Here is a 25,825-nt window from a genome sequence, read left to right on the forward strand (position 1 = left end):
TACACATCCCACACCCCAAGGGACACGATACACAGCCCACACCCCCAGGGACACGATATACAGCCCACACCCCCAGGGACACGATATACAGCCCACACCACTAGGGACCAGATACACAGCCCACACCACTAGGGACCCGGTACAAAGCCCACACCCCCAGGGACACGATACACAGCCCACACCTCCAGGGACCTGATACACAGCCCACACCCCCAGGGACAGGATACACAGTCCACACCCCCAGGGACACGATATACAGCCCACGCTCCCAGGGACCCGATACACAGCCCACACCACTAGGGACCCGATACCAAGCCCACACCGCCAGGGACACGATACACAGCCCATACCACTCGGGACCCGATACACAGCCCACACCACTAGGGACCCGATACACAGCCCACACCCCCAGGGACCCGATACACAGCCTACACCCCAGGGACACGATACACAGCCCACACTCCCAGGGACCCGATACACAGCCCACTCTCCCAGGGATCCGACACACAGCCCACACCCCCAGGGACAGGATATACAGCCCACACTCCCAGGGACCCGATACACAGCCCACACCGCCAGGGACACGATACACAGACCATACCACTAGGGACCCGATACACAGCCCACACCACTAGGGACCCGATACACAGCCCACACCCCCAGGGACCCGATACACAGCCCACACCCCCAGAATCCCGATACACAGCCCACACCCCCAGGGACACGATACACAGCCCACACCCCCAGGGACACGATACACAGCCAAACCCCCAGGGACCCGATACACAGCCCACAGCCACAGAGTCCCGGTACACAGCTCACACCCCAATGGACCCAAATTACAGCCCACACCCCCATAGACTCAATACACAGCCCACACCCACAGAGTGCTGATACATTCCCCACACCCCCAGAGACCCGATACACAGCCCACACCCCCAGGGACCCGATACACAGCCCACACCCCCAGGGACCCGATACACAGCCCACACCACTAGGGACCCGATACACAGCCCACACCCCCAGGGACACGATACACAGCCCACACCACTAGGGACCCGGTACACAGCCCACACACCCAGGGACACGATACACAGCCCACACCTCCAGGGACCCGATACACAGCCCACAGCCCCAGGGACACGATACACAGCTCACACCTCCAGGGACACGATACACAGCCCACACTCCCAGGAACCCGATACACAGCCCACACCACTAGGGACCCGATACATAGCCCACACCACTAGGGACCCCATACACAGCCCACACCCCCAGGGACACGATACACAGCCCACAACACTAGGGATCCGATACACAGCCCACACCCCCAGGGACACGATACACAGCCCACACCCCCAGGGACACGATACACAGCCCACACCACTAGGGACCCGATACACAGCCCACACCACTCGGGACCCGGTACACAGCCCACACCCCCAGGGAAACGATACACAGCCCACACCTCCAGAGACCCGATACACAGCCCACACCCCCAGAGTCTCGATACACAGTCCACACCCCCAGGGACACGATACACAGTCCACACCCCCAAGGACACGATACACAGTCCACACCCCCAGGGACAAGATACACAGCCCACACTCCCAGGGACACGATACACAGCCCACACCCCCAGGGACCCGATTCACAGCCCACACCCCTAGAGTCTCGATACACAGCCCACACCCCCAGGGACACGATACACAGCCCACACCCCCAGGGACACGATACACAGTCCACACCCCCAGGGACACGATACACAGCCCACACCACTAGGGACCCGATACACTGCCCACACCTCGAGCGACCCGATACACAGCCCGCACCCCCAGGAACACGATACGCAGCCCACACCACTAGGGGCCCGATACACAGCCCACACCCCCAGAGTCCCGATACACATCCCACACCTCCAGGGACCCGATACACAGTCCACACCCCCAGGGACACGATACATAGTCCACACCCCCAGGGACACGATACACAGCCCACACTACGAGGGACACGATACACAGCCCACACCTCCAGGGACCCGATACACAGCCCACACCCCCAGGGATCCGATACACAGCCCACACCCCTGGGACCCGATACACAGCCCACACCACTAGGGACCCGATACACAGTCCACCCTCCAGTGATCCGATACACAGTCCACACCCCCATGGACCCGATACACAGTCCACACCACTAGGGACCCGATACCAAGCCCACACCGCCAGGGACACGATACACAGCCCATACCACTAGGGACCCGATACACAGCCCACACCACGAGGGACCCGATACACAGCCCACACCCCCAGGGACCCGATACACAGCCTACACCCCAGGGACACGATACACAGCCCACACTCCCAGGGACCCGATACACAGCCCACTCTCCCAGGGATCCGACACACAGCCCACACCCCCAGGGACAGGATATACAGCCCACACTCCCAGGGACCCGATACACAGCCCACACCGCCAGGGACACGATACACAGACCATACCACTAGGGACCCGATACACAGCCCACACCACTAGGGACCCGATACACAGCCCACACCCCCAGGGACCCGATACACAGCCCACACCCCCAGAATCCCGATACACAGCCCACACCTCCAGGGACACGATACACAGCCCACACCCCCAGGGACACGATACACAGCCAAACCCCCAGGGACCCGATACACAGCCCACAGCCACAGAGTCCCGGTACACAGCTCACACCCCAATGGACCCAAATTACAGCCCACACCCCCATAGACTCAATACACAGCCCACACCCACAGAGTGCTGATACATTCCCCACACCCCCAGAGACCCGATACACAGCCCACACCCCCAGGGACCCGATACACAGCCCACACCCCCAGGGACCCGATACACAGCCCACACCACTAGGGACCCGATACACAGCCCACACCCCCAGGGACACGATACACAGCCCACACCACTAGGGACCCGGTACACAGCCCACACACCCAGGGACACGATACACAGCCCACACCTCCAGGGACCCGATACACAGCCCACAGCCCCAGGGACACGATACACAACTCACACCTCCAGGGACACGATACACAGCCCACACTCCCAGGAACCCGATACACAGCCCACACCACTAGGGACCCGATACATAGCCCACACCACTAGGGACCCCATACACAGCCCACACCCCCAGGGACACGATACACAGCCCACAACACTAGGGATCCGATACACAGCCCACACCCCCAGGGACACGATACACAGCCCACACCCCCAGGGACACGATACACAGCCCACACCACTAGGGACCCGATACACAGCCCACACCACTCGGGACCCGGTACACAGCCCACACCCCCAGGGAAACGATACACAGCCCACACCTCCAGAGACCCGATACACAGCCCACACCCCCAGAGTCTCGATACACAGTCCACACCCCCAGGGACACGATACACAGTCCACACCCCCAAGGACACGATACACAGTCCACACCCCCAGGGACAAGATACACAGCCCACACTCCCAGGGACACGATACACAGCCCACACCCCCAGGGACCCGATTCACAGCCCACACCCCTAGAGTCTCGATACACAGCCCACACCCCCAGGGACACGATACACAGCCCACACCCCCAGGGACACGATACACAGTCCACACCCCCAGGGACACGATACACAGCCCACACCACTAGGGACCCGATACACTGCCCACACCTCGAGCGACCCGATACACAGCCCGCACCCCCAGGAACACGATACGCAGCCCACACCACTAGGGGCCCGATACACAGCCCACACCCCCAGAGTCCCGATACACATCCCACACCTCCAGGGACACGATACACAGTCCACACCCCCAGGGACACGATACATAGTCCACACCCCCAGGGACACGATACACAGCCCACACTACGAGGGACACGATACACAGCCCACACCTCCAGGGACCCGATACACAGCCCACACCCCCAGGGATCCGATACACAGCCCACACCCCTGGGACCCGATACACAGCCCACACCACTAGGGACCCGATACACAGTCCACCCTCCAGTGATCCGATACACAGTCCACACCCCCATGGACCCGATACACAGTCCACACCACTAGGGACCCGATACCAAGCCCACACCGCCAGGGACACGATACACAGCCCATACCACTAGGGACCCGATACACAGCCCACACCACGAGGGACCCGATACACAGCCCACACCCCCAGGGACCCGATACACAGCCTACACCCCAGGGACACGATACACAGCCCACACTCCCAGGGACCCGATACACAGCCCACTCTCCCAGGGATCCGACACACAGCCCACACCCCCAGGGACAGGATATACAGCCCACACTCCCAGGGACCCGATACACAGCCCACACCGCCAGGGACACGATACACAGACCATACCACTAGGGACCCGATACACAGCCCACACCACTAGGGACCCGATACACAGCCCACACCCCCAGGGACCCGATACACAGCCCACACCCCCAGAATCCCGATACACAGCCCACACCTCCAGGGACACGATACACAGCCCACACCCCCAGGGACACGATACACAGCCAAACCCCCAGGGACCCGATACACAGCCCACAGCCACAGAGTCCCGGTACACAGCTCACACCCCAATGGACCCAAATTACAGCCCACACCCCCATAGACTCAATACACAGCCCACACCCACAGAGTGCTGATACATTCCCCACACCCCCAGAGACCCGATACACAGCCCACACCCCCAGGGACCCGATACACAGCCCACACCCCCAGGGACCCGATACACAATCCACACCCCCAGGGACACGATACACAGCCCACACTCCCAAGGACCCAATACACAGCCCACAATCCCAGGGACCCGATACACAGCCCACACCACTAGGGACCCGATACACAGCCCACACCCCCAGGGACACGATACACAGCTCACACCCCCAGGGACACGATACACAGCCCACACCACTAGGGACCCGATGCATTGCCCACACCACAAGGGACACGATACACAGCCCACACCCCCAGGGACACGATACACAGCCCACACCACTAGGGACCCGATACACAGCCCACACCACTAGGGACCCGGTACACAGCCCACACACCCAGGGACACGATACACAGCCCACACCTCCAGGGACCCGATACACACCCCACAGCCCCAGGGACACGATACACAGCTCACACCTCCAGGGACACGATACACAGCCCACACTCCCAGGAACCCGATACACAGCCCACACCACTAGGGACCCGATACATAGCCCACACCACTAGGGACCCCATACACAGCCCACACCCCCAGGGACACGATACACAGCCCACAACACTAGGGATCCGATACACAGCCCACACCCCCAGGGACACGATACACAGCCCACACCCCCAGGGACACGATACACAGCCCACACCACTAGGGACCCGATACACAGCCCACACCACTCGGGACCCGGTACACAGCCCACACCCCCAGGGACACGATACACAGCCCACACCTCCAGAGACCCGATACACAGCCCACACCCCCAGAGTCTCGATACACAGTCCACACCCCCAGGGACACGATACACAGTCCACACCCCCAAGGACACGATACACAGTCCACACCCCCAGGGACAAGATACACAGCCCACACTCCCAGGGACACGATACACAGCCCACACCCCCAGGGACCCGATTCACAGCCCACACCCCTAGAGTCTCGATACACAGCCCACACCCCCAGGGACACGATACACAGCCCACACCCCCAGGGACACGATACACAGTCCACACCCCCAGGGACACGATACACAGCCCACACCACTAGGGACCCGATACACTGCCCACACCTCGAGCGACCCGATACACAGCCCGCACCCCCAGGAACACGATACGCAGCCCACACCACTAGGGGCCCGATACACAGCCCACACCCCCAGAGTCCCGATACACATCCCACACCTCCAGGGACACGATACACAGTCCACACCCCCATGGACACGATACACAGTCCACACCCCCAGGGACACGATACACAGCCCACACCACGAGGGACACGATACACAGCCCACACCTCCAGGGACCCGATACACAGCCCACACCCCCAGGGATCCGATACACAGCCCACACCCCCAGGGACCCGATACACAGCCCACACCACTAGGGACCCGATACACAGTCCACCCTCCAGTGACCCGATACACAGTCCACACCCCCATGGACCCGATACACAGTCCACACCCCCAGGGACACGATACACAGCCCACACCACTAGGGACCCAATACACAGCCCACACCCCCAGGGACACGATACACAGCCCACACCCCCAGGGACACGGTACACAGCCCACACCCCCATTGACACGATACACAGCCTACACCCCCACTCTTTATCACTAGCTAACACATCCTGACACAAACTGTTGGAAAAAGTGAATACATTCCCTTTAGCTTGCTAAGTATCGAAGCCCCAATTCTGCTTTTCCCATACACTTCCAAGTGGACTGTTTCGGACCAAGTGCTCATGATCACATTCAGCAAGTTTCCCGATTAGACTGCAATTCGTACATATCCTATTTATTAGCCCATTGTGCATCAACGAGCCCCACCCCCGCATCTTCCTAAAGAACAGGCAACTACCAGAAAATTCATGCCCTAGAGTAACTTTGTGTAATCAATATAAAAAATTTAAATGCAAAATACCCACTGACTCCTTTTGTTGCTGCTGTTATATTCACCATCTGCTGCAATCAGTTGCTCAAAAATACGCAAAATGGCAGCACACATGCACAGACACACATGTTCCACTCTACATTCAGTCGAGCTCTTATTCCATTTCATGGAAATTTGCAATCGATAGCATAAGAAAGGTCAAGGACAAGAAGAGGCCATCGGCCCATCGAAGCTCGTCTCTTTGTTGCCCCAAGTCTCCCATTCTGACACTATATTTGGAATTTCCCCAATGTTTCAGCCTGTTTCACCCCTGCCTGGTAACTTATTCCAAGCATTATCCCTCTTTGGCCGAGTTCTGCATTTTGACAGAGTAATGTGTATTTGCTTCATGGGTACTTTGCTTAAGAATTCATTGTAACACATTGCTATTAAGTAACTAGTTGGTTTTTTAGCCAAGAACACGCATGGATTCAACACCTCTGAGAAACATTTCCACTGAAAAGAATTTGCGATAAATTGCTCACTTTGGCTTCAAGTAAATGGTCTTCCATCATTTTTGTGCATTATGTGTGAGTCATGCTGTAGCTATGTTGTTCTTTTGTTTAATGGTCCAATGCCATTCACAACTGGATGTGGCAGGATTGCAGAGCTTTGATCTGATCCACTGCTTGTGGGATTGCTTAGCCCTCAATAGGATGCTGTTTCCGCTGTTTAGAAACATAGAAACATGGAAAGTGGGAGCAGTGGTAGGCCATTCGGCCCTTCAAGTCTGCGCCGCCATTCAGTGTGATCGTGGCTGATCCTCTATCTCAACGCTGCATTCCTGCTTTTTTTCCCCATACCCCTTGATGCCTTTTCTTTCTAGAAACCTGTCTATCTTCCTCTTGAATGACTTCAGTGACTTGTCCTCCACAGCCTTCTGTGGTGGAGAATTCCACAGGTTCACTGCCCTCTGGGTGAGGGAGTTTCTCCTTGTCTCGGTCCTGGATTTCCTGCCTCATGTCCTGGGACTGTGTCCCCTCATTCTGGACTTCCCAGCCAAGGGAAACATCCTCCCCGCATCCAGTCTATCCAACCCAGTTAGAATTTTATACGTTTCAGTGGGATCCCCTCTCATTCTTCTGGACTCTGGTGAATGCAGGCCTAGTCGACCCAATCTCTCCTCGTGCGATGGTCCTGCCATCCTGGGAGTCAGTCTGGTGGACCTTCACTGCCATGCCTCTATGGCAAGTATATCCTTTCGTGGGTAGGGAGACCAGGGTTGCACTTGGTGCTCCGAGTGCGGTCTCACCAAGGCCCTGTATAACTGTAGAAAGACATCCTTGCTCCTGTACTCAACTCCTCTTGCAGTGAGGGCCATCATGCCATTTGCCTTCCTCACTACTTGCTGCACCTGCATGTTTGCTTTCAATGAAAGGTGTACAAGGACACCCAGGTCCCTCTGTACATTGACACTTCCCAAGCCATCACCATTTAAATAATACTTTGTCCTTATGGTTTTCCTACCAAAGTGGATAACTTCACATTTATCCATGTTATACTGCATCTGCCATGTGTTTGTCCACTCATTCAACCTATCTAAATCGCCTTGCAGCGTTTTTGCATCCTCCTCACAACTCACAATCCCACTTAGTTTTGTGTTGTCAGCAAACTTGGAAATAATACATTTGGTTCCCTCATCCAAATCATTTATATATATTGTGAATAGCTGGGGCCCAAGCATTGATCCCTGTGATACCCCACTAGTCACTGCCCGCAACCCTGAAAAAGACCCATTTATTCCTACTCTCTGTTCCCTGTCAGTTAACCAATTTTCAATCCATGCCAATACATTACCTACAATCCTATGTGCTTTAATTTTGCACACTATGTGGGACTTTATCAAAGGCCTTCTGAAAATCCAAATACACTACATTTGCTGGTTCTCCCTTATCTATTCTATCAGTTACATCCTCAAAAAAACTCCAGTAGGTTTGTCAAACATGATTTTCCATTCATAAATCCACGTTGACTTTGTTTAATCCCGTTGATATTATCTAAGTGTGCCGTTATCACATCCTTTATAATAGACTCCTTATGTCTCAGACCAGCTATTTTATAACAGACTGGAAATGAAAACCCAAGATCTTTCTGACTCTATACTGCAGACATTTACAGGGTAAATACACCAAGCCACTTGGGGAAGCTATGCAAAGGCTTTTTGGTGGTATCAAAATTCTCTTGACATTACAAATTCTCCTGTCATTACACATGGGCTAATTTAAAAAAAAGAGATGGCAAAATTAATCAGGGTCCTTGTTCAGTTTATCACCTGGTAAACGCTACCGTGATTGAGCATATCTGATACTTTCCTTTTCAAATCTGGAAATGGAGGGTCACAGTGACGAGGACAGCGTCAGTAACAGCAGTGGAGTCTCAAGTGTGCAATACCTCCAGCGCAAGCTGCTCCAAGTATGCAGCGATTCTGAGATGGGCGACTGGGTGACATCATCAAAACCCTGGTTGCCGTTTTGGAGCGTGGGCAGGAACATTGGCAGGACCCAGGTACAGAGGAGTGGGAAGGTCGGGGCGGATGAGCGGCGAGTGTTTGTGGCGAAATGCGGTGAATATTTATGGCGGTGGAGCAGTGAAAGATCGTGGCGGAGGTGCGACAGATGAGGGTATGAGGCCCAGAAGAGCCGAGGGCCCAGAGGCCGCACGGGCCAGCCCACACTGCGAAATGTGTGTGCGCAAGGTCCGTGCAGCAGAGCAGGTCTCCAGTTGTTCTGAATAAAAGCCTAGCTCTGTCAAGCCCATATGGTGGCTGGTGTGCAACAGTCACCACACATTAAAAAAATTCACGCACAGGCATCTTCCACCCCTTCGATTGGAGTTCAGGATTGGAACATCGGGTCCTTCATCGAAACACCTGTGAACTCGTGTGGAAGCAAGTCATCTTCGTTTGAGGGACCGGCTATGATGATGCTGATGATTTTGTTCTGTGAGGGCAACAGGCTGAGCAAGTTATTTCACTAACAGCCATCGTGAAATTACAAGAAGATTTAATTTCGCTTTGCACTCGATTTGCACCATTACGCAATTCTATTGGAAATGGATTTGGCCTGGAAAGCCAGGCTGTCTTCTTTGGGTCAGCAGCTCTTTAAAAGGGAAAATGCTCATTCTCTGATAGATTGTGGTGGGACATTCTGGGAAAAGCATTAGCAAGATGTATGGTACATTTAACATCCTGTCATGAAGGAAATGTAGAAAAAGAAAGAAATGCAACCAGAGTCTCAGTAACTAGACTGTACTGATTTCTCTAATTGATCAATATAGAGGATTATGTAAATGGTGCACTACGTAAATATTTGAATGGATGTTTAGCAATATAGATTTTAGACTCATGACAAATATATCATGCCCAATTATCGAGTCATGTCTGGGGAAGTGGAACAGTGCAACAGGTATGTCTTATGTTCTTATGTCTTGTTTGTGTCTCATTGATATTTTATTGGCCCAGAAATCCATGTCGGCTGCTTCCCGTGAGCGATCGGGTAAAAAACTTTAAAAAGATGCTCCTCAAATTCTGGCTGCACTTCAGTCCCACACTCCTGATCTTTGGGCACCCTGTACGGAGGGGAGCGTGTAGGTCCGAGGGCCTCCTCGTACGACTGCTCTTGGGCATGGCCAAGGGGGCCATCAGCCGGTCCAGGCAGCAAGCGGTCGAGGGGGTCATTCAGCCCGACTGCCTGCCTCTCTTCTGCGGTTACATCCGAGCCAGGGTGTCCCTTGAGATGGAGCTCGCGGTGTCCACCGGTACGCTTGCGGCCTTCCACAAGAGGTGGCCGCCAGAGGGACTGGAGTGCATCATCACTCCCGGCAACCAAATTTTAATTTGATTACCTTTGTTTAAAGTTTAAATCATTTATTGTGCCAGTTTTTAGTCCCCCCACCCCCCGTTTTAGCCAGAAGGCGCTTGTATAATGTGTGTTTTTAGTGCCCTAAAAAAAAAAGGGCACTTGAAAAGTGTTTGGAGTGTCCCTACCCCCTTTAATCAGGGGACACTTGATTTAATTGTTTATTTTGTTTACAACCAAAAAGAGTTGTAGAGTTGTTGATGGATGGCACCGGAAGAGCTGGCGCGGCGCCTATCCTGGGTCGATGTCCGTCACGCATCCAATGCCTTTTACCTTTAACCTGCAGGCATTTCACCTCGGTTGTCTGATGACTGGAAATGGTAAGAAACTCTCGAGAATATTGGTCGGCCATATCCATTGACATAGCTGTCTGAAAGGCTAAATCAAAAGTCAAGTTCGGAGTTGTCAACAACTTTTTTCTGATCGCTTCATTTTTCATCCCACATACAAAGCAGTCACGCAATGCTCGATCCTGAAAGTTTCCGAAATGACAGTGAATGGATAGCTTCTTTAAAGCTACAATGTACTCACTGATACTTTCGTCGGTTAATTGATTTTGTATTCCAAAATGATAACTTTCAGCAATTTCCAGGGGCTCAGGACTGTAGTGCTGTTCTAACATGCTTAGAATCTCTTCCAGTGCTTGACCTTTGGCTTGACGGGAACAAGCACATTTGTCAGGGTTTCGTACATCTCGGGGCCTGCTTCAGTCAGGAAAAAAGTCTGTTTACTTTCTAACACCACTGATTATGGTTTTCATCATCGGGGACCTCGATGATACTATTTGCAGTGAAAAACATTTCCCGCCGCTCCACATATGCTCCGAAAGTCTCTTGGTCGCGATGGAACTCACCCAAGCGCCCCATTATTCCCATAGGCGTGGCCATCTGGACTCTTCACAACGAGATGGAATTGAACCTGAATGCCAGGTAAACTGCAGCTGTACAAATACAGCACAGAGGACATGCGCAATGTGCTAGGGATACAGAGGCACAAACACTGTTTCTTCATGGTCAGAATAAGCTCTATTCTCTTGCACATCAGATAAGGCATTCTCCCTATAGCTCTGCATCAGTTGAACAAACCAAGGGCTAGACTTTCCACTTGGTGGCTAAGGCCGAAAAAAATGGGCCTTGTTCCAGCGATGCGGGTCGTATCGCCCGTGCTGATCGCCGGCACAAGGCCCATTTTTTTTGCGTTTTTCCACTCGGCCTTCCCCCAACGATATCAAATGGGTGATGTGATTTCTTGGCGATCTCACGATCGCCAAAGAAAATGGAAATGAATGGAAAAAAAAAGCTTCCCTAGCAATGCATTACTGCGCATGTGCAGGTTGATTTTTTGTTCAGGTTGATGCTCTTTCCCACGTTTTGAGGGGTCAGGGGTCTTCACACATGCTCAGAAGCTCTGTGTGGGTCTGGGAGAGAGAGAGAGAGAGAGAGAGAGGAGAAAGGAAGCGGAGATTTGACAAAGCACTTACCAGAGAAAAATACTACCCTTAATTCAATTCAATTTAAACAATGGAGGGATCATTAGAAAGGCAAAGGGCCAAGCCCTTCAGCGAGGAGGCTAATGAGGCCCTTGTTAACATTGTTAGCGCGAGGTGGGAGGATCTGACACGGGGTGGGCATGGGAAACCTCCACCCCATGCATATCGGAGGATTTGGGCAGAGATTGCCGACGCTAATGAAGCGCAGACACAGGACCAGTGCCGCAAAAGATGGAACAGCCTACTGGCGGCTGCAAGAGTAAGTTGAAATTTATATTTAAAATCATCCATATTTATTATTTAATGATGTATGGAAATTCTAACTAGAATCTGCAATGTTATCTCGTAATCTTTAAACATAACTAAATAACTAAATTAGGATTACATTTATGCACCGCAACATAAATTTGAATGTTACAGTATGAAATATCTTATTCCTATGCAATGTAATGCAAATTTGTAATTGAACATATAAATCTGTCAGTCTTAAATGTTTATTGCCAAATCCATTTGCTTCTGCCGTGCAAAGTTACCTTATCTATTACAGAAAAAGAGATCTATCAACCAACGCGAGCAACGCAGGACGGGCGGGGGCTGTGCCATGCTGCAGTCTCTCACTGCTTACGAAGAGCTTGCAGTGGCCTTGGTAGGGCCAGAAAGCCGTTCAGTCACAACCCGTGGTGTGGCCGAACCACCCTAGAGTCACGTGAGTAATGAGAACTGTGCATTGTGCAATGTGTGAATCAATAGTAAATATTTGTTATGCAGGTAATCCTATGCCATGATACTTTAATTTGATATATAATTGAGTTATACTATTGAGATGAACTATTGATCTTCAAATGAGGTAATGTTAGGCTTGGTGAGTGCTTATGCATATGAGCTAATGGTAATGTTTTGAGTTCTTGAAAAATTGAGATGAATTGATTTGAATTGTCAAACGTTGTTTATAAATTTCATTTGTCTTTCAAAGGTCAACAAGTATCAGTGGAGTCACGTCCACTGAACCTTCAGGAATCTCCCAGGAGGAAGAGCCAGAGGAGGAGCCAGTGCAGACTCTTGCTGCTGCTGTGCATGAGCAGGAGGAGGAGCAGGAGGAGGAGGAGGAGGAAGAAGAAGAGATTTTTTTTGTCGGGTGGGGAACAACCTGCGGCCATCTCTTTTGAGAAAGATAAGGCACCGGGACCAAGCGGTGTGCAGGTGGTGCTGCCAAGGCGCGTGACATTGCAGACACCGACCCCATGGAGGTCCGGTTGGTGTGATAGGCACTCACCTGCCACAGAGGAACAGACGGAGAGCTTACTATCCCCGTGCAGGGGATTCGCGGGTTTCTCAGCCAATTGGAGCCAGGTCTCCACAACCTGGAGCGAGTTCTGTACGCGCTTCTCCAGCTGGTATTCTGAGCAGTCACAGACTGCTCGGGAGACTTTGGAGGCGATCAGGAAGCAGACAGCCGCAACAAATGCCCTATGGCATGCGTTGCTGGTTGGACACGGCGCTGCACCCCTAAGGTGTCGTGTTCACTGGCAGCGAGACCCCAAGCACGCAAGCGAGTACAGAGGACACAGTTCCTCCTGACTCGGAAGTAGAGCCTGAGGCTTCTGCTTCCGCTCCGTCACCTCCACCATGGCAGGAAGTCTTGCCGTCCCACGCTGCACGATGTCTTGGTGTCGGTCTGTGTAGACCAAAATGGGCGGGTGGGATAGGATCTGAAGGGAAACGTGGCCGCAGGTATGGAGGGGGGAGTGTTTTTCAATAGTTCCGTTGTTACATAAATGTTCACTTTTTATTATTACTTTATTATTCTCTTGTTATCCTTACTAAATTGGGCACTTGTTATCATTACTGAAATGGTCACTTGTTATCATCGCTTAAATGGTCACTTATTATTACTTAAATGGTCACTTGTTATCATCACTTAAATGATCACTTGTTATCATTACTTAAATGACCACTTGTTATGAGTTCAATTTCTTCTTCTTCTGACGTTTTTGGATTTTGAGGGAAGGGTGGGTTGGTGCGGTGGGGGTGGGGGGTTGGAGGGAGGGTGTTGTTCATTAGTTCATTAAAAAAAAAATTGTTTCTTAATAAAAAAAAAGTTCTTCTACAACTTTTGTATTTTCTCTCTTAGTTACAATGTACAGTTTTTCATAAATATTTGTTTATTCTGTTTCCCCACGGTAATGAAACTTTTGATTAACCGTAACTGTAATTGAACGTTTGAATATCAACAATAATAGTTCATGCGAAGCGTTCATTAATGAGCTGCTGACGCAAAAGCTTAGCGGCCGTGTAACTGCCACTGGCTACTGATCTTCGGAAAGGTGAGGTGGTACCGGTGCTAGGTCACCATGCTGATTAAGCTCCCCTATGTCCTCGCCCGCGTCCTCTCCAGTCTGTTCCTCCTCTTCATCCTCACCGGCTGCCTCTTCTGTCTCATCTCCTTCTGGAGGTGGACCTGCAGCATGATCTGGCATTATTTGTCCACTCTTTACAGCTAGGTTATGCAGCATGCAACACACCACAATAAACTCTGCTACCTGATCAGGGTGGTATTGGAGGCTGCCTCTGGAATGATCCAGGCATCTGAAGTGCTGCTTTAGGACTCCAATTGTCTTTTCAATGATGTTGCGAGTCGCTATGTGACTTTCATTATACCGCTTCTGTGCTTCAGTGACAGGATTACGCAGAGGGGGTCATAAGCCAACTGACAAGGCCATATCCTTTATCCCCCTGCATCCAACCATGACCTTCTGGCTGAATGGCAAACAGGTCAGGGATAGCACTTTCACGTAAGATGTGCGCATCATGGATGCTGCCAGGAAATGTAGCATTTACTGTCATAATTGTTTGATTGTAGTCGACAACAAGCTGCACATTTAGTGAGTGGAACCCCTTTCTGTTACGAAACACCTCTGCGTTCTTTAAGGGTGCTTTCAGGACAATGTGCGTGCAGTCTATTGCTCCCTGCACCTTGAGGAAGTCTGCTATTCTCGAGAAACCCAAAACCCTCTCAGTCTGTGCCTCCCTGGTCATTGGGAAGCTTATGAAGTCCATCCTGCGAGCGTAAATGGGCTTCAGTCACCTGTCGAATGCAGCAGTGTGTAGCGCTGAGAGATATGGCAGGTGTCGCCAGCTGAAGCCTGAAAAGATCCCGATGCGTAGAAGACTAGGGCAGCAGTAACCTTCACCTCAATGGTCAGTGCAGTTCTGATGGTGCTGGAAGGCTGCAGATCATCCTTGATGAGTTGACATATCTCATCGATGACCTCCTTCCGGAATCGCAGCCTCCTAAGACAAGCATTTTCAGACAAGTTCAGGTAGGATTGCTTTTCCAAGTACCTTCGTTGGCTGTACGGTCTCCTCCCCGGTCTTCATCTCTGTCTACGCATTACTCTGCCACCTCTTTGATTGATCCTTTCAGTAACCAGTATGTGAGCAGCTGCAATTAAAGGCAGGGAAAGCATGGGCCCCATCACTATCAATAATTATTCTCACTAATTTTAATAATCTCTCTACTCTATACTCTCTAATCACTGTACTCTGCACTCTCTGTATTCTCTAGGCTGTATACCAGTCAGTTTGACAGGCCCTAACAATATCATTAAATAACTTCACTATGTAAAAGCTATTTACAAAATAATTGCAATATATGAAAACTATTTATCATGAATAAGTTGATAATACCTATTTATATTCCCTGTCCCAAATATCTGAGTACAATTTTCTTCAATTTTACTCTAAATGACTCACAACTAATTCTCCACCCTTCCTCCGAAGTTCAAAATGGCGTTCGTAGTGCCCATTTCCTTCTCTTAGGCCCTGAAAAAGCAACTATTTTTCAGCACTCTTTTGGGCCTTGCATCGGCCCAGCGAAGTGCATGCTAGGTGCTGGAACTTGGGATGGGCCTTGTGTGGGCGATCATTTGGGCGATCATCTCACCGATCAAAGTGGAAACTTAGGCACCTGTTTTTCCGGCGATATTTTGGGCCTAGTTTCCACTTTTTGCTCAAAATGGGCGATAGAGGTCTGTTTTGGGCGATAGATGGGCCATAGATGGGCGATGTGAAGTGGAAAGTCTAGCCCATAGTCCCTTTGCCGCATTCTACAAGTTTATTCCGGGTTGTCATTCATTAGGGGTTAAACCTCGCATGGCTGAGAACAAAACAATTTTACAAGGTGCTGACAATCCCCTCAGTCACTGCCCCAATCTGTCATTCATTCTGATAAAAATGGAATCAAAAATATTTTAAAGTCCTCGGAACAGCATGCACTTGCAAAACTTGTTGCACAGAGCAACTTTCCTTTGGTCAAACTGATCTACAGAAACTTCTGCGTTTTCAGCTTTTTTCACACATACAAATACAGGGAATCAAAAAAGTTCCTCGCGCTTATGATATACTGAAATGGGAAATGATCAGATGTTAAAAGTTTCTGTTTGTGAGGGAGAAGGTTTCAGTTTCAGAAAATGTTGCTGTTATAATAAATCTAATATTGAATATTGGGAAGACCGAAGCCATTGTTTTTAGTTCCCGGCACAAACTCCGTTCCCTAGCCACTGACTCCATCCCTCTTGTTACTATAATAAATCTACTGTCTATTTCTTCAACAACAACAAAAATAACAAAAGTCACTCACAGGATGCACTCTGATCTGGTCAAAAAGTGATTTCCTAGTTGAAAGGAGAGCTGGAAACCAGATGTAACAAAACGTTTGAATGTTGCCATAAGGAAAATATAGAATGCAAGCCTACCTCTTTTATTAGATCTTGATTAATCTACATTAATCGTTAAAAGATTCCACAGCTCTTCACATTAGGTTTCGCCAGAGGACAATAGGTTTGAGACTGAGTGTGGCGCTGACATTGACTCCCGCTATATTCGGTGGGAGTTTTCTGGCGGCGCAACAGCATTGCGCCCTGATCTCCTTCGCCCGGAGATCATGGCGTCATCACCATGTGCATCGCCCCGGTAGCACCCCAGACGTGAAATTGACTTCTACCCCCTGCAGCATCGCCGGGCAAAAACACCGACAGCTGCAGGAGGCGTGCATCAGGCGGCCGGCCGCTTCAGGGGCGATGATTAAAGGCAAAGTGGCCCAGGTAAGTTTAAAAAAAACTTCACCTTTCTTGTTCCAGTTTTTTTGCCGGGATCCTGCTCACGATTGATCGGCCTGGCACTCTACTTGAGTGCCGGGCTGATCGCGCAGGATCGCGGCTGCCATGGTGGTTCAGGTCGGTGCTTTTTATATTGCAGAGCCTGCAGCGATGGCCCGTTCCTTTAAGGGAGGGAAGGATCCTTTGAGCATGGCGGTGCTGCACGGCCCAGTGTGCAGTGCTGCTGAAGTCTCCAACCTGCCTGCTGCCGATTGCACTCCAGGAAGGAAGTAAGTGCTCCATTTCCTTCCTGGAGTGCAAACAGCAAATTTTTTGGAAGTTTGAAATCGTTAGTGCATGGTGCTAACTTTTCAACCTTTTGAAAATTAGTGCCCCAAACGGGATGATAGTGAATTTCTCCCCCCTGATGTTATAATGTTGCCAAATAATTCTACCCAGATGAGTGACATACTGAGCAGGGAATTCCAGAAACAACATATATATTATATTTTTTAGTTTGGAAAGGATTAATGTTACCTTACCTTGAATGAAAAGCTTGTTCCACCATAAAGTTACTCAGCAATGGTGGGCTTGCTCACACTCACATTGTTGTGTAAAACATTAAGATGGCTCAGTGGACAAATGCACTGGCGGGCTTTGGTATTGAGACACAGAGACTGTGAAGGTTTCTGGTTCAGTGCCGCGTTAGCAGATTTCGCCTGGTCAGTGTGAGAGCTTTCAGCGTCCCCAGGTTAATAAGGCAAAAAATAATAACCAAGATTCTTGCTTCCGATCAGGTGACTCTGTTATGTTCAGAATAACTCCACAAGACTGTATATTGTAAGCTCAAACTGTTGTGACCTTGGTCTCTTTAATGTAACTCCAGAGTGAGGAAGCAGCATGGTAGACTGCCTTTTATACCTGCTTGCCCAGGGTGCGCCCCCTGGTGGCAAGCCTTACACATTGGTAATGTTTGCATACATAACCTTATTTTCCCCCCATAAGTCTTAGATACAAGTTATTTACAAGTTGAGGCGATCCGGGGCTCTGTGTTCCCGGGTTGATCGCCTGAGTTGAAGTCCTGGCATGGGTGAGTTGGTCGGATCATTGCTGCACTGCGGTGTGGCTGGTCTGATTGGACTGTCGGGCATGGTGGGTTCATCCTTGTGGTTAACCGCGAGGTCGATTGCTGGTTGGGTGTGTATGGGTGGATCATTATTGGCAATGTCCTCTTCAAACTGTTCTTGGTTGTCAGTGAACCGCAGTTTGGTCTGATCCAAGTGCTTTCTGCATGTTTGTCCATTCAAAAGTTTGACAATAAACTCTCTATTCCCCTCCTGGGCAAACACAGTGCCAGCAACCCATTTGGGATCATGACCGTAATTAAGAAAAAACACAGGGTCATTAACCTCAATGTCACGCGATACAGCCGCGCAATCGTGGTACACGTTATGCCAGTGACGCTGGGTTTCTACATGGTCATTGAGATCCGGGTGGACTAAAGAGAGCCTGGTTTTGAGTGCTCTCTTCATTAGCAATTCTGCAGGGAGAACCTCGGTAAGCGAGTGGGGTCGCGTGCGGTAGCTGAGCAGGATCCAAGATAACGGGTCTGCAGGGAACCGTCCATCACCCGTTTCAAGCTCTGCTTGATGGTTTGGACTGCCCGTTCCGCTTGACCATTGGATGCGGGCTTAAACGGCACAGACCTGACATGCTTGATGCCATTGCGGGTCATGAACTCATAGAATTCCGAGTTGGTGAAACATGGTCCATTGTCACTAACAAGACCGTCGGGCAAACCATGGGTGGCAAACATGGCCGGGAGGCTTTCAATGGTGGCAGTGGACGTACATGATGACATTATTATACATTCAAATCCATTTAGAGTAAGCGTCCACTGCTACTAGGAACATCTTTCCTAGAAAGGAGCCAGTGAAATCTACATGGACCCTGGACCACGATTTGGAGGGCCATGACCACAGACTCAATGGGACCTCCCTTGGTGCATTGCTCAACTGTGAGCAAGTGTTACATTGGTGTACGTATGACTCCAATTCCGAGTCAATGCCGAGCTACCAAACATGCGACCTGGCAATAGCCTTCATCATGACTATGCCTGGGTGGGTACTGTGAAGGTTGCGTATCAACGTTTCCCTGCCTTTTTTTGGTAAAACTACATGATTCCCCCATAGGAGACAGCCCGAATGGATGGACATTTAATCCTTGCGTCGGCGGAATGGCTTAATTTCGTCTTGCATTTCCCCGGGAACCACCGACCAGCTTCCATTGAGGATGCAGCTTTTTACTAGTGATAGCACAGGGTCCTGGCTAGTCCAGGTCCTGATCTGGCGAACCATGACGGGTGACCCCTCACTCTCAAGAGCATCCATTACAAGAAGCAAGTCTGCGGGTTGCGTCATTTCCACCCCGGTGATGGGCAATGGTAGCCAACTGAGGGCATCAGCACAGTTCTCAGTGCCTGGTCTGTGGCGGATTACATAGTCATACGCAGATAATGTTAGTGCCCATCTTTGAATGCGGGATGAAGCATTGGTCTTAATACCTTTGCTTTCTGAGAACAACAAAATGAATGGATTGTGGTTGGTTTCGAGCTCGAACCGAAATCCAAATAGGTATTGGTGCATTTTCTTAGCCGTGTATATACATGCTAATGTTTCTTTCTCAACCATACTGTCGGCTCTTTCAGCCTTAGATAAACTTCTGGACGCATATGCAACCGGTTGCAGTTTGCCTGACACATTGGCTTGCAGTAACACACAACCGACCCCGTACGAAGAGGCATCACAAGCTAATACTAAACGTTTACACGGGTCATACAATACAAGTAACTTGTTAGAACATAGCAGGTTTCTGGCCTTGTTAAAGGCTGTCTCTTGAGATTTACCCCAAACCCAGTCGTCACCCTTGCATAGCAATAAATGCAAAGGCTCCAGCAAAGTGCTCAACCCCGGTAGAAAGTTACCAAAATAGTTTAGGAGTCCCTGGAACGAACGCAGCTCCATCACATTCTGTGGTCTGGGTGCATTCTTGATGGCCTCCGCCTTGGAGTCCGTGGGTCTGATACCATCCGCTGCAATCTTTCTCCCCAGAAATTCGACCACTGGCGTCAGGAAAACACACTTGCAGCATTTCAGCCTGAATCCCACTCTGTCCAGTCGCTTTAGAACCTCTTCCAGGTTGTGCAAGTGTTTGGCTGCAACACTACCACCGTGATCAAGATGTCTCGAAACACCATGGTGCTCGGAACCGATTTCAGCAGACTCTCCATGTTCCTCTGGAAGATGGCCGCAGCCGAGCGAATCCCAAAGGGGCATCTGTGGTATATGAACAGTCCTTTGTGTGTGTTGATGCACATCAGTTTTTTCAAAGGTTCAACCAGCTCCTGTGTCATGTAAGCAGAGGTTAGATCCAGCTTGGTAAACGATTTTCCCCCTGCTAGCATTGCGAACAGGTCATCCGCTTTGGTTGGTGTATAGTGGTCCTGTAACGAGACTCGGTTGATCATTACCTTGTAGTCCCCGCAGATTCTGACCGTCCCATCGCTTTTCAACACCGGAACAATTGGACTGGCCCACTCGTTGAACTCGACCGGCGATATGATCTCCTCTCGTTGAAGTCTGTCCAGCTCGATCTCGACTTTTTCTCGCATCATGTACGGAACCGCTCTGGCCTTGTGATAAATGGGTTGTGCATCAGAGACTAGATGGATCTGCAATTTGGCACCTGTGAAGTTGCCGATGCCTGGCTCGAATAATGACGGGAATTTGTTTAGCACTTGGGCACACGGGGCGTCATCCGCCGAAGACAGTGCTTTGATGTCGTCCCAGTTCCATCGGATCTTTCCTAGCCAGCTTCTGCCGAACAGCATTGGGCCATCGCCTGGTACAATCCATAATGGTAAAACATGCACAGCTCCATCGTGCGATAACTTCACTGCTGAACTGCCAGTGACTGGTATGAGCTCTTTGGTGTAAGTGCATAGCATGGTGTGGATCGGGCTTAGTTTTGGCCTTTGTGCCTTGTTGCCCCACAATTTCTCAAAAGCCTTCTGGCTTAATGACTCGCCCCAGTGTCCGATTCCATCGAGACTGGAATTCCGTTAAGTTTGACTTTTAACATTATCGGAGGGCTTTTGGTGGTGAAGGTGTGTACCCCATACACTTGTCTCTTCAGCCGTGGGTTGAGTTGCCTCTCTTACTCGTTCAGCATGATCCGCGCTGGATCGGTCATCTTCTGCCGACTCTGCCACGTGGTGAGTCGCAGCACGTCTGCACATTCATAGAAACATAGAAAATAGGTGCAGGAATAGGCCATTCGGCCCTTCGAGCCTGCACCACCATTCAATAAGATGAGGCTGATCATTCACCTCAGTACCCCTTTCCTGCTTTCTCTCCATACCCCTTGATCCCTTTAGCCATAAGGACCATATCTAACTCCCTTTTGAATATATCCAACGAACTGTCATCAACAATTCTCTGCGGTAGAGAATTCCACAGGTTAACAACTCTCTGAGTGAAGAAGTTTCTCCTCATCTCGGTCCTAAATGGCTTACCCCATTATCCTTAGACTGTGACTCCAGGTTCTGGACTTCCCCAACATCGAGAACATTCTTCCTGCATCTAACCTGTCCAGTCCCATCAGAATTTTATATGTTTATATGAGATCCCCTCTCATCCTTCTAAACTCCAGTGAATACAGGCTCAGTCGATCCAGTCTCTCCTCATATGTCAGTCCTGCCATCCTGGGAATCAGTCTGGTGAACCTTCGCTGCTCTCCCTCAATAGCAAGAACGTCATTCCTCAGATTAGGAGACCAAAACTGAACACAATATTCCAAATGAGGTCTCACCAAGGCCCTGTACCGCTGCAGTAAGACCTCCCTGATCCTATACTCAAATCTCCTAGCTATTAAGGCCAACATACCATTTGCCTTCTTCGCCACTTGCTGTACCTGCATACCAACTTTCAATGACTGATGTACCATGACACCCAGGTCTCGTTGCACCTCCCCCTTTCCTAATCTGCCGCCATTCAGATAATATTCTGCCTTTGTGTTTTTGCCCCCAAAGTGGATAACCTCACATTGATCCACATTATACTGCATCTGCTATGCATTTGCCCACTCACCTAACCTGTCCAAGTCACCCTGCAGCCTCTTAGCATCCTCCTCACAGCTCACACTGCCACCCAGCTTATTATCATCTGCAAACTTGGAGATATTACACTCAATTCCTTCATCTAAGTCATTAATATATATTTCGCTGGAGGTCCCCTATCATTCTACAGCCCTTGCACACATAGTGCTTGAATCGAAATTGATAGGCTCGATGATTATCCCCGCAGCGCCAACATGGTGTTAATAGATTCACATTCATGCCCCACGGCGGAGTGTGAGTCATCCTAGATCTGGCCTCTGCGGGCGTGTAGTCCCTGCCATGTAAAGTTCTGCCTGCTGAAGGCGTTACTTTATGCACAGTACTTGCCAGTGAGCTTCGATGCTGTAATGACATCTGTTTAGTGTTATCGTTCGTGGACATGAAAGCCTGAGCTATCGTGATGGCCTTGCTCAGATCTAGGGATTCGGCAGACAGCATTTTGCGAAGAATGACCTCGTGGCCGATTCCAAGCACAAAAAAGTCCCGCAACAGTTCCCCCAAAAATCCAGCAAATACGCACAGTCCCACAAGGCGTCTTAGGTCGGCGACATAGCTCACCACGTCCTGGCCCTTGGAGCGATGGTGCATATAAAAGCGATACCTGGATATCAAGATGCTCTCCTTCGGCTTGAGGTGTTCCTGAACCAGCATGCACAACTTTGCATATGTCTTCTCTGTTGGTTTCGTCGGTGCTAGTAGATTTTTGATGAGGCCATATATCGTGGACCCGCAAACAGTGAGGAGAATCGTCCTGCGCTTGACCGCGGTTTCTTCTTTATCCAGCTCATTGGCCACGAAGCACTGGTCAAGACACTCAATGAATGCTTCCCAATCATCACCCTCAACAAATCTCTCAAGAATACCAATGGCAGCCATAACCACGTGAAAGTTCGTGATCTGTTACTCGTCGCCAATTGTTGTTTTCAGAATAACTCCACAAGACTGTATATTGTAAGCTCAAACTGTTGTGACCTTGGTCTCTTTAATGTAACTCCAGAGTGAGGAAGTAGCATGGTAGACTGCCTTTTATACCTGCTTGCCCAGGATGTGCAAGTGACCCTTGGGTCTCCCACAGGTGCGCCCTCTGGTGGCAAGTCTTAGACCTTGGTAATGTTTGCATACATAACAGACACCTACTGAAATGTTGACATCAAGTGAAGACAGGAATGGGCCCCATCATGATGGACACCACGTTCAAAGCAGCCTACAAGCACTCAGTAGCCAGCCTCATCCATGAAGAATGGCCACGGGGGCAAGTGTACTAGAGGGCAAACACCTGTACAGTCTTACCACCGCCTTAAGAAAGTAAGAAATAGGAGCAGAAATTCAGCCCCTCGAGCCTGCTCTGCCATTCAGTAAGATCATGGCTGATCTTCTACCTCAACTCCACTTTCCTGCCCGATCCCCATATCCTTGAGCAAAGCTGAATGAGTTTGCCTTCATTGGGGATTAACAAGTCATTTTATTTTGTGTGCGCGGACTAACTTGTAGAAGAAATACAAAGAAGAAAACTCCACTACCGTTTTCGACTGATCTTTTCTTACCTGTTCACTCACCGCTACTTTTTCTGTTAAATATTACCACGGAGGAAGGTATGTCCCTCGGATATTAAGTAATGGGCCCCCACCTCCCGATAAAAGAAAAACAATTTAAGAGATCAGAATGAAGTTTAGGGATTGAGAGAGTCGGGGTAGAGATTTCCTCTGTTCACCAGGGTGGAGTGAGGACATAAACTTGTAAATAAAGAACAGGTTTACAATTCTGCTACATCTAGCACCACAAAGAAATCTTTACCTGATATTGGTTAAACCAGATCACCACATCTTTTCTCTTTCGACACATTGATAGCTATGCTGTGTATTTCCAGGATTTTCTGTTTTTTTTCCTTTCTCTTGTACGTATTGATTCAGTACAACTGCCCTCTCCTATCTCTTTTCTATCTGCAAAAAATATATAAATGAGGCTATTCTCTCTTTGGCACTTTCCATTACTTGTGTTCAACAACTCATCAATCCCATTGCCTCCAGTGGTATCAGTGAGCATGTGATGGCATTGAGAGTTGCTGTGCCGAGAGGCATTCTGTTCCAAGACTGCAGCACGCGAGGAGAAGACTTGTGTTCAGAGCAGATGGGACCTTATCATTCTTCTGACATGTGCCTGAAGTACAACATTATTACCTGACACTGAACAACAACAGCTCACCAGTTCAGTGGTGTTCTCCAGGGATCAGTATTAGGACCACTGCTCGTTTTAATATATATTAATGACCAGGACTTGCGTATACAGGGTATCATTTCAAAATCTGCAGATAACACAAAGCTCGGAAATGTAGTAAACAATGAGGATAGTAACAGACTTCAGAGGTGCTTAGATAGACTGGTGAAATGGGCAGACAGGGAGGAACGACTTCAGATATGCTAAGAGAATATAGAAACTGGGATTGTTCTCCTTCGAGGAGAGAAGGTTAAGGGGAGAGTTGATAGAGATGTTCAATATCATGAAGGATTTAGGCAGAGTAAAGAGAAACTGGTGCGCTCCGATTGGGGTGGTAACCTGCTGGGGCGGGACTTTCCCGCCCCCGACACTGAATTGGGCTTACCGTGCCTCAAAGGGCAATCCCGTGCGCTCCACTTCCTTTGGAGGTGGTTCCCGGGGCGCTACTGGGGCGGTGAGGGAAGCACTACAAGGATGCTCCATGTAGCGCTGACGCACTTCAACGTCCCTCCCCTTCGCTTAAAGGGGAGCTCCGTTGTGCACTCCGCACAGCCTCTGATAGCCTCCAATGGACCACCAGGGCAGCGTGCGACCGGACCAGCAGCCCGGCACCCAAAACAGAGAACCGGGCTGCATGATGGCCGCCCGGAACAACGCAAGGACCACCATCGTAGAGGCAACCCAAGAGTCGACAATCCAGTAAAGATGGCGGCGCGGGACTCAGGCGTCCTCCCCTTTAAGTAGCGCCATGAGAGTGGATGTCGGCCGGCTTCGCGACCCACCCCCCCGAAGTTGGCATTGACATCCACTTGCACCAGCCTCGCAAGGGCTATTTTCCCCACGGGGGTGGTAAAGGGTCAGCATGGGGCGGTGAAGGGTCGACGCACATGGCGATGATGTCATCGCCAGTTGCGCGGCAGCCCACGGCACTAACCGTGGGACACGGAGCTGCCATGGCAGCACCTCTGCAAACTCCCAGGCGATTTCCTGGGAGTCGTTAGCGCCCCTCCCCCACGGGCGAAAAGTCCCCTGCGCCCTGTTAACGTCCCCTGGAGGCGCGAACAGGCCTCTAATAAAGGGGCAATTTTGCCCCCACAGTCTCCAGTGGCAGAATGGTCAGTCTCCAGAGGACACAGATTTAAGGTAATTGGCAAAAGAACCAGAGACAACACAAGGGGGAAAAAACTACACAGCGAGTTATGGTGATCTGGAATGCATTGCCTGAAAGGGTGGTGGAAGCAGATTCAATAATAACTTTCAAAAAGGACTTGGATAAAAACTTTATTTCAACATACAAGATTTA

This window comes from Pristiophorus japonicus, chromosome 8 (assembly GCF_044704955.1).
Source record: "Pristiophorus japonicus isolate sPriJap1 chromosome 8, sPriJap1.hap1, whole genome shotgun sequence".
Taxonomy (NCBI): domain Eukaryota; kingdom Metazoa; phylum Chordata; class Chondrichthyes; family Pristiophoridae; genus Pristiophorus; species Pristiophorus japonicus.